Source organism: Planococcus citri, chromosome 4, assembly GCF_950023065.1.
Source record: "Planococcus citri chromosome 4, ihPlaCitr1.1, whole genome shotgun sequence".
NCBI lineage: Eukaryota > Metazoa > Arthropoda > Insecta > Hemiptera > Pseudococcidae > Planococcus > Planococcus citri.
In genome coordinates, this window is record NC_088680.1 from 8,058,111 (window position 1) to 8,072,472 (window position 14,362).

Sequence of the window (14,362 nt, forward strand, 5' to 3'; positions counted from 1 at the left end):
CCAGACCTGCCGAAGCGACTATTATTGGGGTCGCCAGGGAGAGGCAGGCAATGTGAACATGCAAAACAGAAGTGTACTCAGACCAACCTAGGTAATCGTGTATCCTTTTATTTAGGGTTACGTGTGCCCTTCATTTATCTAATTACGTTATAATTATATCTTACGTAATTGTATTAATTGGTAGATGACGATGTGTTAATCATCTACCAATTGATCTATTTGTACCTAAGAAGCTGTTTTATTTTGCTTATATGTGTACTTTAATTTATCCCCCTAAACCAATCTTCCGAGCCTAGCTTGCTAGCTCGCGTGTGTTGTAATTTTGCCGCCTAATCTTGGCCGGTTAGGCTGACGCCATCGAATCTCATGGCAACACAGAATAATTTACGTTTTGACCCTTTGTAAATTATTTGGTATTAATCTGCTCATTTTTGTATATATTTTTTGATTAAAATAATTGTACATAAATGCTCCTTGAGTTATCATTTCATAATCTAAAAGGTAACGAAAGGATTGTATTAAGTGAATAGTGTAGTTTGATTGACTAAAGTCTCTCTATCTTGAGCTAAGCAGGCGTCTAAGAAAGATTTCCTCTCTTAACGAATATTTCTTAGAATTAGCCTAACACAAAATTATAGGAATTTCTCTCATACTCAATCAATATCATAATCCCACTGATACCTAGTCTCTCTCACTATCACTATTACAAAGTGAGCTTAAATATCTCAACCAAAAACTAAGAAACCCATACTCATTGAAATACTCCGATTAAAAATCCAACCCAATAAGTAGGTACCAAAATTGAAAATTATTTCAGTTACACATGTTATTTTTTCTTCAAGTCAAGAAAATATGCACTTGGAATTAATTACACGCAAATTATGGATTATATTTTTTGCGACTTTTTCATTAAATTTGAATGAATTATTAGAAAAGTAAGCAAATACAAAATCCATTACAAGTCGACGTACCTACCTACATATCAGCTAAAGTGTGCTGATAAAAAAATTTTAAATGCTCATATTTTAAATCTGGCATTTATGTAGTGCAAGCAAAATTACCCGCCCTTCGGGCAGGGAATAGAATTTAATGCGTGTACTTACTGAAGTAACCTTCCAATTTTTATGAATTGAAGATACTCTGTAGTATATAACAATGAAAGAAAATCTCGCAAAATATCGTATAATATGCAGGGTTGTGCCGTAGAATACACCATGTAGAATACATGGACATTCTACGCGTAGAATAGCACATGTAGAATAGCCTGGAAAGCATGTAAAATGCGTAGAATGAGTAGAATGCGTAGAATATGCGTAAAATGAATGTACAGACGATTTTTTTTTTTTGAAAAACTTTTATTTTTTCATTTTTTTCCATTATTTAATTTATTATCAAGTTACATAATCAAGAAGAAGAAATTCCAAATTCACATTTCACATTTCATTTGCAGAACAGAAAAGTTGAACTTTCATTTTTCAAGACGCATTTTCGCTAAATAAACAATTTTTTGGCTTTCAGATAGGTGATTTTACTGCATTCTACGCATTCTACATCGTATTTTACACATTCTACACATTCTACGCATTTTACGCATTCTACATCAAATTTTACGTATTCTACACCAAAATGTAGAATAGGCTATTCTACGCGTAGATACCCAACCCTGATAATATGGTACTGGTAGTTGCTGAGAATAACTTATAAAAATATGATAATTTTGACATTTTTGTCATTTTTTGGCTACATTGTAAAATTTGAGATTTCATCCTGAGGTCCATTTCTCCTGGACGAATTCCGTTTGACATGTTTGAAAATCCAAAGTCCAGTGGGCCATATCTACCTTCCAACTCGAGTCTAAGGTCAAAATTAGAAATTGTGCGATTCGAATCGCAGAAATGAATCGCGAATAAACTTTGAATCGGAATCAGAATCAGACTCTGAATCGTATTCAAAACAAAAGTGAATCGTTAAATTTTTTAATCAATTTATCCATCTTTCCAATCAGATGGGTTCATGTGATTTTTAGCCTTCATCGATTTTTTTAAAAATTTTAGATCCTTCAGCAGATTTTTAAAACTTGAACTTCCACAAAATTTCATAAAATGGAGTTAGAAAGCCAAACTTCATTTAGCAAACTAATTTCAATACGCCACGAAGTCAACTGCAGGTGGATTTCAAGTTTTTTGGAGCCTTTTGCGACTTTTTAGCAATTACTGGAGCCTCCACTGAATCTCCTAATCTCGAAATTTTCATCAAATGGAGATGGAAAGTCGAAATTTACTCGGCACAACAACTTTACTCCCTGAAGACGACTTCAGAAGGGTTCAAGTCATGTTGGAGCCTCCAGCAACTTTTTTCAAATTCCCTAAGTCTCCAGCAGATTTTTGAACCTTCCAATAATATCAAATGTAGTTATAAAGCCGAAATTTACTTTGCAAATTAATTTCAATACGACATGAAGTGGACTGCAGGTGGTTTCAAGTGGTTTTGAAGCTTCCAGCTAATTTTTAGAAATTTAAATTTTCCAAAAACCACCGTAAAACCTGTTCAAATAATCTTAAGCTTGCGTGCTCGCAACTGGTGCTTGTTAATGACCTTCATGATCGATAAACCTGTTATTTTTTTATTAAAATCAGTTCATTCTAGTTTGAAAATTATTTTTGTACATCAATTTATCTGAGTTTGTGCTTAGGTATTTGAAAATTTTAAAAATTCACCATCCCTCCTCCGTTTGAGGTAAAATGATGAAATATAGTTGACACCCAATTTTTGGCACAATAAACGGAGTTTTCATTCCCAAAATTCTGAAAAAAATATCCAAAAAGTGCTTAAATAACTTATTACACTTTATTTTTTTCGACAGGTTTTAATTATTCTACCATTTTGATGTGATTTGGGTACCCAAATTTCCGAAATGTTTGAAAAATTTCCCAAAAATGACTGAAAAATTTGGCTGAGGAGTTCTAAAATTTAGAAATCGTTGTGTCTTTGCCGTACATTAGTTTTCCAAACGTTTTGGTCCGATTTTCTGTACATAAGCCCATGGTGACAGTTTTTGAGACCAAAATTTTCAAAAAAATATCCAAAAACTGTAGAAAAAAGTTTGATTACATAACCTAACACCTGGTAATCATTTTTACTAGTTAATTTTTGTAGCCTTTTGCAAGCAACTTCCTACACTCACACTCGAAAATTTTATTTTAATGGCCTAAAGTTTTCCAAAAAAATTATCCAAAAGCGAATTAAAAATTTGATTGGGGAGCTCTGACTTTGGGAATCGTCCTTCCTTTGTCATTTTTCAGCATTGCTATGCAATTCCATAATGACAGATTTTGGGTCGAAAAGTTTTCACAAAATTACCCAAAGAAAACACAAAAAAATTCAGTGACATAACTCGATCTATGAAATTTTCTTAGCCTTTTAGGTAGGTATTTGTATGAATCACTCCAAAATATTTGAAAAATGGATTATGCAGCTTCTTTCCGACAGTTTGGACAGTTGAAACGAAATACTTTTTCAGAGCACGTAATTTTGAAAAAAATTTGCCTGTATGATTTTGAAAATTTGATAGAGCAGTTTCAAATTTGTAAATTGCCCTTTCTCCTCGTAATATAATTTTCCGTGCTTTTTGAATGCAATTTTTGATACGTAAGCTCAATACAGTATTTTTAGATCCAAAAACTTCGAAAAAAAAAATCCAAAATTGACGAAAAATCTGTTTAGGAAGTTGTAACTTTGAGAATTGTGTCCTTTCTTTGCGACACGACAATTTTCCGAGCATTTCACGAACTAATGCTAACTTTTGGGCTAAAATTTTCAAAAAAATCGCTGGTAATGTTGAGAGAAAAGGATTAGGCAGCTTCAAATTTGGAATGAGGAATTTTTTACTTTGGAAATCGTCTCAAATGATCGGTAATTCAACAAATTTTTCGCCAGTTTTGGATTTTGGGTAATTTTTCGAAAATTTTGGACCTAAGAAATATAAATTTTCGACAGAATCGTAGAATCGTCTGAAAGGTTTCAAAAAATTGGATTGGGCAGCTCTGAATGTCGTATTTCTTAGACAATTTCTAAATTATCCAATCAAATTTTTGGTAGATTTTGAATGATCTTCAAAATTTTTGAGTCCAAAAAAATATAGTTTTAGCACGCGTGTTGGAAAATTTTCAAGAAGCCAAGAAAATGATACAATGAATGGAGTAGCTGAAGAAATATAAATTTATCTTACCTTTTGAAAAATGCAGAGAAACCAAATTTATCTTACCGTTTGAAAAAATGCAGAGAAACCGAATGATTAGATATCAGTAATTAATTAAAATTAATATCTATCCACTAGAACAGAAAATCGTCGAATATTAGAGGGGCGATAAAGCAAATATGTCGAATAAAAATTTACGACTGGATGACTTATTCGAACCTCTTGATCATATAAAATATTTAAAAAGTTGGGTTTGAAAAAACATTGGTGAAATAATGAATGCGAAAGTTTCGATAAATTTGGCGAATGGCTAGTTTTTGTCTCCCGAATGTCTTAATTCCTTGAGAGAGAAAAAAGAGAGACTTTTCTATAAGGGTATCAAACCAACGCCTGTATTGCGTTGTTGGAAAAAAAATCTGAAGGAATTTTTAAATAAATTGGTATCTGAAGCTTCTCGAAGATTAAATGTATTTTATGTAAGATGTGGTACCTGTCTACTGGTAGCAGATGATTAGCTCTACCAAGTATGTAGCTTGTAATATTCCACCTATTCTTTTTCCATCTATTTCCTTTCTTGAATGTATGTAAAATGAACCGAGAAATTAACAAAGTTTACCAGATTGAAACCTTATGATCAGTATAGACGTCTTTAATCCGAAACATGGCACCTTTGAACTATAGTATAAAGCTACAAGCAAAAAACGAGCAAAAAAGTTCAGCAGGCTCTCATTCAGCCCTCACCAAAGAAGCTAAATTTTTTTTTTAATAGAAAGCTCTCGACGAGTACTTGATGCGAAAACTATAGCTTCTCTCATTTGGAACATTGTGATACATTCAGTTTTTTTTTCATGCAGGATTCGAACACTTGGAAAAATTTTTGAGATTTTACTTGGGAGAAAGTAAATAAGTTTCCTTCTTCTTTTTTTCTTAAATGAGTAGACTATATACCTACTTAATATGATTTCAATATACCTACTATATTTGTAATATCAACTCACAGCCTTAGACATTAAATTACATTTTTTCGACAATGCATTAAGACCTAGGGTCGCAGTTTTAACCCTGTCGAATCGCATTTGGTATGGAAAATATAACGTGCAGCAAGCGCAGACATGTCTCCTTTTCTGCCAAAAGCCTTTCAACGAATAGGCACCAATGTGACACTTTACTTTGTACGTACAAACTCTTCTTTCAATATCAACAGGAAAGTGGATATATCACTAGATCGGAAATTTGACATAGATTCCTTTAACCACAATATATTTTTAGCTAAAATGCAATGCGAAGAAGAAAATTGCAAAAAACTGGTTTTGGGGGGCTTAGATCCACAATAGGGGAGAACGCTCACCAGGGACGAGTGGGGACTCATCGGATTCGTGTTCAGTACATAAAAATGGACCGCTATACCAAAATTCAGATTTCTACCTCACTTTCCCCAGTGACCCTTTTTTTTGTCTAATTTTCCTGGACTATGATGGATATTTTTCAATTTTTTATTGAGGTTTTAAGTAGGTAGGTCTACCTACCTAACTGAAAATTCAATTGATAGATAAAGATTGACAATGAACATTCTTCTTTAAAAAAATTGGCGATGAGAAACACTGATTCACACACTGCAATCCAATAAATGCCCCATTACAAACTTGTACAGTGATACACCAATCAATACTTGGAGGGCCTGAATCAAATACCTCAGTCGTGGCCATGTCGCTAAGCGTAGGTAGTTAGGAACATAGGGTTGCTGGTTCGAATCCCCGTTAATTAGGTAGGAAAATTTTCGTAGGAAAATTCGATGTGATGAGGAGAATTCAGACGTGAAGAAATACTCAAAATTGAGGGTACCTAACACCCACTCTTTTAATTTTTGAAAATAAAATTTTGACTTTAATAGGTGATTATTATTTTATTTAGTGGAATGCTAGCGCATAGCGAGCTGAGAAAGAAGCAACATGTTCTGCTAGCGTTTTTATCGCTCAAAAAAATCCGAAAACCGCACAAAACGCTAGCTTTCTGCTAGCTTTTTCCTAGCTGAGGCTCGCTTTTTTTAACGAACACGCTAGCTTTTTGCTAGTGATTTTCTAGCGTGAAATACTAGCGAAAAAAGCTAGCGGAGAGTCTCAAAATCACGCTAGTGCGCTAGCGCAATTGTAGCGTGATTAGCTAGCTATTATCTAGCATTTTTATCCAAATTTTTGTCAATTGGGAGTATGTTTTCGACATCACTGAACACGAATATAGTAGTAGTTTTTCAAATTGACCTCACCCATGGCTCCCAGAACCTCCCCCAATTGATAAAAGTGCAAAAAATTTGTTGGAGGCTATAGATGGAGTCTAACCGAAAATCTGACGTCATATTCGTGTTCAGCGTCACCAAAAACATGCTATTTGATGTGTCGCACGAGAAAACCCCCATTTTGAACTTTTACCCCATTTGGGGAGGTGCTGGGGGCCGTGGATGGGGTCCAATCAAAAATCTAACGTCATATTCGTGTTCAGAGTTACCAAAAAAATACAATTCGATGTATCACATGCCTCAGATTTTCTTTCGAAAGTTTTGCCCCAAATTGGGGGCGGGGGTGCTCCCTCTTCATCAAGAGATCCCATCTCGAAACTTGAATATTTAGAAAAAGCATCAAAACGTACATCTATGGAAAATTTTTCAGAATTTTATATGGTAGCTACCACTTACAGCGCCATTTTGAAATTTGAACTTTCGATTTGAAAGTTCAACTTTCAAATTTTGAAAATTTAAAAATACTTAAAAAGTTCAAAATTCAATACCCTTTCGAACTGTGAAATCAGTTTTGATCAAAGTATCATAGTTTTGGAGGAATGCGCTGCTGAAGTTGAGTACCTCGAGACAATGTGAAAATAATGGAAGCCCCCTCACCCTCCCCCTGAGGGGGCTGGGACCAAGCCGATTGCAGGTTTCTTACTTCCTGAGTGGGTAGTGTTGGAAATGTGCAACACTGCCATCGAAATTTAACTAGATTTAAGCTCTATCCGGTGTGTGTGGTAACATTGTTTTTAATTCACCATGCCTTTATCATCTCGTTTTGTACTTTTATAATATGATGAAATCATGAATTTGTTTTACGTATTAAATAATGAACAAGACTCTGCTTTTCGTGACTTTATTTAAACTGAATAATAACAGGTTATGGGCCCAGTCCCTTGCCTAACTGTGCGCGAACAGAAATCGAACTCGAACTATGGTATTCTTCAAGTAATGTACTCTGTACTATTGGCATTTTTGGCCTCGGCAATTTTGGCCTCGCACTCCTTGAACTCGGCATCTATGGCCTCGCACTCCTTGAACTCGGCATCTATGGCCTCACACTCGGCATATTTGGCCTCGCACTCTCTGAACTCGGCATATTTGGCCTCGAACTCCTTGGACTTTGAACAAGAACTAGAACTCGATCATTGGATCTCAAACAGAACAACCAGACCTCAATCTCCGAACATTGTCACTATGGACTCCCACAACCAGAATCAGAACTCAATCTTAATCAATCTCGAACAGCATCTCAAATGGAATGGCATCTCCAAACAACTACAAGGTACCCAGAATTATTCAGAATGGCGTTTCCGGTTAAATTCAGCTATCAGGCAAATGACAACAAACTTACAGAACTTAAAAGAATCAACCTCGAAAAAATTGTAAGGTAAAAGGAAGAAAAGAAGACATGTGTTTGTCTATCCAAATTTTGTTCACTTTGTGATGTTGTTCTAGTGTTTATAACTAGGTGCTATTTTTGATTTTATTTTTTAGAATATTACGTATTCCTGAACTTTCGATTGTTGTGTTGTAAGGGAGTGTTGGAAATGTGCAACACTGCCATCGAAATTTAACTAGATTTAAGCTCTATCCGGTGTGTGTGGTAACATTGTTTTTAATTCACCATGCCTTTATCATCTCGTTTTGTACTTTTATAATATGATGAAATCATGAATTTGTTTTACGTATTAAATAATGAACAAGACTCTGCTTTTCGTGACTTTATTTAAACTGAATAATAACAGGTAGATATTGTAAAAAAATTTGAGCGAAATCGAAAGACATGACTCAAAAGCGTTGGTCGAATTGACATGGAATGACCAGACAGATCGTGCTACTTGTGTGTTGTGTAGATCATCTGTATGTTGATAGAGTGGCAGATCTGCAAACTCTGTTTTTTGATTTTATTATACATAGTACCTAGATGTGAAATACTAGTAGTGTAGTTTTTGCATAATTGAGGAGCTTTATATCAAAACGCACTAACGCCATTTTTGAAAAAAATGAATTAGATACGGGTCCTTATGTGAAATTCGATGGAGAATCGATTGCAACTTTCGTTAGAACGAATTAAGCCTTCCTTATACCTTAAAATGGCGCTTGAAGTTTTGCTTTCAGATCAAAACGTACTCATCTGTCTCCATTTTGGAACAAAACGCACCAACTCCACTTCACTTTTTTTATTTTTTGTTCTACGTGTGGTAACACTGCATTTTGGTGCTCCGACATCATCCTAATCGACCTCTACACAATTTTTATCACCTACAAGAATGTTCCCCACCACATTCGCGCAGTGTGAATGGCTAAAAATGCTAAAATGATAGTTTGAAAAAGTCAAAAAACCAATATTTTTAACAATTTGTTATTTTCGAAAATTTTTATGGTTTCATTGGTTTTATCCTACTGTGTTCAAGATACCTACGTAATATTTTCAGATCAAAACGCACTAAATCCTCATTTTTTCAGATCAAAACGCACTAACATCCAATTTTCAGATCAAAACGCACTAAAACAAAATTTTTAGATCAAAATGCACTAAAAAAATTTTTGTTTTCCCCCCACCGCTCCCCACATGCTGCGCAAATTGTACAAAAGCTTGTTCGGTACTCAGGAGGACTGCCTCTTTCCATTGATACCTCATTTGACCCCCACTCCCCCTTTCATCAATTTTCACAGTTTTTCTCAATTTACAGAAAATTGAAAAAATGGCGTTAGTGCGTTTTGAAATAAAGCTCCTCAATTGTGTGGGAGCCCAACCTGAAAAAAATTAACGAAGGGGTTCAAATTGGAGACACGGCCCAAAAATTACTATAATATATGTTGTTAAATTGAGGGAAAATAGTTTGAGTAATTTTTTAAATAAAAAGAAGAATTTTTAAAGTCACCACAGAGTTTGTTTTAGGCTATCTTTTTGATCGAACTGGTTTTAGGATTTTTACGACTTACTTGTTTTACAAGGTGATGGACTAGAACGCTGCGTGTTGTCCATCTACCTTGTAAAATGTATTGGGTTTCTTCTTTTCTTCCTCGACATCTGTTTTTTTTTTTTTTTTTGAAGCCTTCACTGGCTTATGTGCTACGTGTGTCTTTTGTTCCTGAAAAGAGCCTAACTTGTCTTTTTGTGGTTGAAAAGAAGTATTTTAAAAAAATGTAAATGAAGAGTCTTAAACATTACTACTAGAAATCTATATTATTGGGACTATTTGTCCAAAGTTTTATAAATCGAGTATCATTTAATGCCATTAACTGTCAGAAATGTTAATAATCTTTCGGTCCATTGACCTTCTTGTCGAGGATGTTGCATAATCGCCTTAAAATATCATAACCCATCCCAATGCCTATAAGGGGTATGACAGTGCGGGTTGGTAATTTAGTTCTTCGCTTTTACCTACTCCCGTGTAACAATCACTTTGCCCGTGTTAGGTATGCGAATAGAAAGACTTAAGATATACGCGAATACTCTCCCTTAATCACGAACGTTAAGGCAGAGGACCTGGGACTCAAGCACAACTCTTACGTTACAATAGAAAACTAAGCTTGAGAAACATATTGCGAAGGGAAAATTCCTAAAAGTAATTTGGATACCTAATTACCTAACCATGATTGCGTTTTAAATTTTGAAAAATATAAAAAATGTACGTGAATAAAAACGGTTAAAGTTATGTTAATCAGTAATCAACAGGATTAAAACATAATCTAATGATATTAACAGTGTACGAATTTGATAAAAATGAATACCTAAGGGAAAAAATAGGTAAACAAAAATCAAAATCCTTTTTCAAACTGAATAAATTAGTAAATATAAGTAGGTACATACTTACGCAAAACTCTTGCATGGTGATTAAAATTGAATTCTTGATGTCTGTGATAGTTGTCTCCACCATCTTCAATGGTAAGAACTCATTTCGCCTATGGAATTTAATCCTTATTTCAAATTTCTTGTTGCGCATGTTGAAATGATTATTTATTAGTCATAATTATTAATTTATTAGGCCTATTGGCAGGGGAATAATAGTCACACTTACAGTATTTCTTCGTAGTTAAATACCCAGCATTTCATCCGTCATTCCATAAAAGTCACGTTTCCTCATGAATGCTTTCTTAGGAATCAACGGGCCAAATAAATCTATCTCAATGAAACAGTTCATCTCCGAACTGCATACTTTTTCAATCACCATCCGCAGTGTCACTGGTGGCAATGGCATGGCCATTTCAAATAGGTAAAATACCTAAAAACAAGCTACATAGACATATTAAATTAACATAAAATTAATTTTCCTAAGTAGAATGAACGTAGTGTACATTTATTTTGGAACACTTACCTTTGTGAAAAATTCACTGTTCAAAAACTTTGTGGTGTATAAATTTCGCACAAGGCACAACCTACTCATGGTTCATGGTCTACTTGTTGATAAAGCTGTCCTGCATAGTGAAATTTCTCCTTTGCAAGCCTTTTCATTTATGCTAGGAATAAACATTAAAACTGTAAGACATTCAAAATCGAATTTATTCGCTGGTTAATTTTCTTAAAAATCCGTTTTAGTTTCATCAAAAGAAATTTCCAATATCCTTTTGAAAAGAAAAAATCATTTTAAAAAATTGGTGTTTTAAAACACTAAATATTGAAGTATGAGACAATTGTTTTTAAATTTTTTTGAAAATTCTGTTTACCTAGGTATTTGAAAAGTAAGACCACACCTGTAGTTTCACTTTTTTTTTGAGAAATATTGAAGGTTGTTTACAAACTTTGAAGTTGAGCATATGAAAGATAAGATACATGTACTTAAAAGTATGTAGATGATTAACAAGAAGGTTGGTCATTGGAGGCTGTGAACAAAGTAAAACATTTCCCTCGAACGAGGGGTTATAAAGTCGCAATAACATGTAGTGAGTGACGAATCAGGTGGTTAGACATCCTTGACCGGGTGAATGACAGACATCGGTAATCAACATTTCGTAAAATGGAATTTATGATTTTTGGTCTTTTGTTTTTTTTTTTAGAAAAAATGTAGTCAGTGTTCAACAAAAATTAATGGCTACGCCAGTAACTTTTTTTCTTGAAGTGTCACTAAGCAACCGCGTGGCACTTTTGGTACTCAAGTGCCACAAATTGACATTGCGTCAAAGTTAGCCTGGGACGCAATGTCAATTTGCGGTGTCAGTCTCAGTGCCTCTGGCACTACGTACTTGCTGGAATTGCATCTCTGTCTCATATTGACGCAATTTTGGATAGATTGATATAAAAGTGTTAGTATGTATCTGTACCAGAATAATAATTTTCTGTACAGTAAATCGCTGTAGAGCTTTTGGGAATTTCCCCGATTCACATATGACGTATGAAAAGATTAAGAGATGAAAGTGAAGAAATTCAAAAGAAAATTGGTAAAAAATTTTAGGAAGCTTATGTGGGTAGCTGATTTGATTATTGATATACTATATAAACAAATGTATGCTGTTACTTACTCAAGTTACTGTAGGTACTGAAATGTTTCTATGTAGGATAGGTAGATATACTCTTAATTTTACAATCCATCTTATTAATTAATTTAAACACTATTATTATATGAATTAATCATTTACGTCTAATCAATTTTAAAATAAATTATTATGGGTACCTACATACTTCATAAATTTATTAAATTAACAAAAAAAAATTCTAATTGGTACACTTGTATATTATTATTTATTCATGCAAAAATAATATTTTTTCATATCATTTTTTTTTTGTATTAATTTTTCTATTCTTTATTTTAATAATCCATTTTTTAATTTCAATACCTACTTAATTAAAATATGTTTTCTTATCTATTGTTGAACTTATTTTTGTGCATAAATTACTTTTCAAGTGTGTTTTTTTCATTAGTGTGTAGGAGGTATACCTTTTACCTATCTACTTACCGACTACCATGATCTTTAGAATAGTTCGTATTACTCATTGGCGCTGGGTTATGAGAGTAAGGTCTCCTTCCTGTCCAGGAAAAGTTTTAATAAGTAGGTACGAAAATCATTTTGAAAGAGTTTTACCTTTTTCTAAGTTCTTAAAACTCAGACTTGATTACCTATCTTGACTCAGAATGTCGAAAATTGAACAATTTTTTCCATTTTTTGGCATAGGTACCTAGATAGTAGATATGTTTTTTTTTTTTTTTAGCCAAGGGCCTGTCCAAAATTTTTTTACAGTGGTACACGCGCGACGATGATCTATGTCTGTTACACTGACTTTTAAAAACTTGAAAATCGAATCTATCTTGTTTTGGAGAAAACTCAACTAAAAGCTTTTGAAATCATCATCATCATCATCATCATCATCATATATTGAAAGAATTTGTAAAATCTGGTGACAGTCCGCCAGCCTCTCCTACTGAACCGATTTTGCTAAATTTTTTTTTAAAATGTTCCTTATCACATGTAGATGTGTTATGAAGCATTTAAAATTCAAAATTATTTAGTTTGAGCCCAAAAAATTAAAAATGCATTATTTTGAACAATTTTATCTTCGATCTTTGGCCGAATATTTTAATTTGCTAGGCATTTTCTTTATTCAACATGGATATCAGAATAGGGCTTTATAGGGTCGATGAAGTTGATTTTAGCATTCATATTCACTTTAACGTCGAAATGAGCCATCCAAAGAGAATTTCGAAATGAACCCTAAATTTGGGGAGAGGGTGCAAAACGTGCAATTTCGAAAAATTCAATGTGGGTATCGAAATAGGGGTTTTTAGGTTCGCTATAGTTGATTTTAGCATTCATATATCCACCTTAACCTCGATATAAGCCCAAAAAGGGGAAATGCGAAACACAGGATAACAATGTATTGGTATTTTGGTATTTTTATAGGTGAAAAAGCTTTGTTTTTTCAATGTGAGGAGTCGATTTTCTTGGTTTATGGTTTAAAATTTTAGAATCCGAATTATGTTTTTTTTTTAGAAATTTTAATGTCAAAAAAGAAAAGCTAATACATTTTTTTATAAAATTTACCGGTTTTTCAAAATTTGACAACGGGGGGGGGGGGGGGGGAATATGCTCCCTTACTTTCGTTCCCGTGGGTTCGTAGATACACTTCTGATTTAAGACATTTTGTAGTTGGGTATTGGGAATTGAATGATGGTACCTTGATGCTCAGATTTTTGTCTCAGGCTAAAATGATGAACATAACCACCTGAAATCTTCTAACTATCTTTGAACAATTTTAAAAAAATAAATAAAAAATTCGAAATTTTCTGAAAAAACTACCAAGTATGTTTGGAAACTTTGTTAAAAAGCGAGGATTTTTTACAATTTTTGGCAAACAGCAGGATTTTGACAATTTTAGCAAAAAGAACTTTGTGAGAATTACCTATTGGCAAAAAAAGATACTTTGGCAATTTCTGGCAAAATACTTACCCAAGCTTGGCTTTAGTTAATTTTGAAGAAAAAAAATTTTGTATGTTTAGAAACTGCGTTAAAAAGCGAGGATTTTCTTGCAATTTTTGACAAACAGCAGGATTTTGACAATTTTAGCAAAAAGAACTTTGTGAGAATTACCTATTGGCAAGAAAAGATACTTTGGCAATTTCTGGCAAAATACTTACCCAAGCTTGGTTTTTAGTTAATTTTGAAGAAAAAAATTTTAAGGTTGAAAATTAGATAATTTTAGTAAAAATGAACAATTTTTCAGAATTAGAAATTAAGTACACCTTTTCGGAATTTTATTCCAAAAAGTGAGATTTTTCACTTTGAAACTTATGGCAATTTTACGTTGAAAATCGTGACTTTTCAACTGCAAAAAAGCTAGAATTTTCAGCAATAGGGAAGACTTTTGGACAATTTTTTTGAAAAAATTTTTTGTAAAAAAACACTGAGAATTTTTGCAATTTTAAGCGAAAAGCGAAACTGACTGT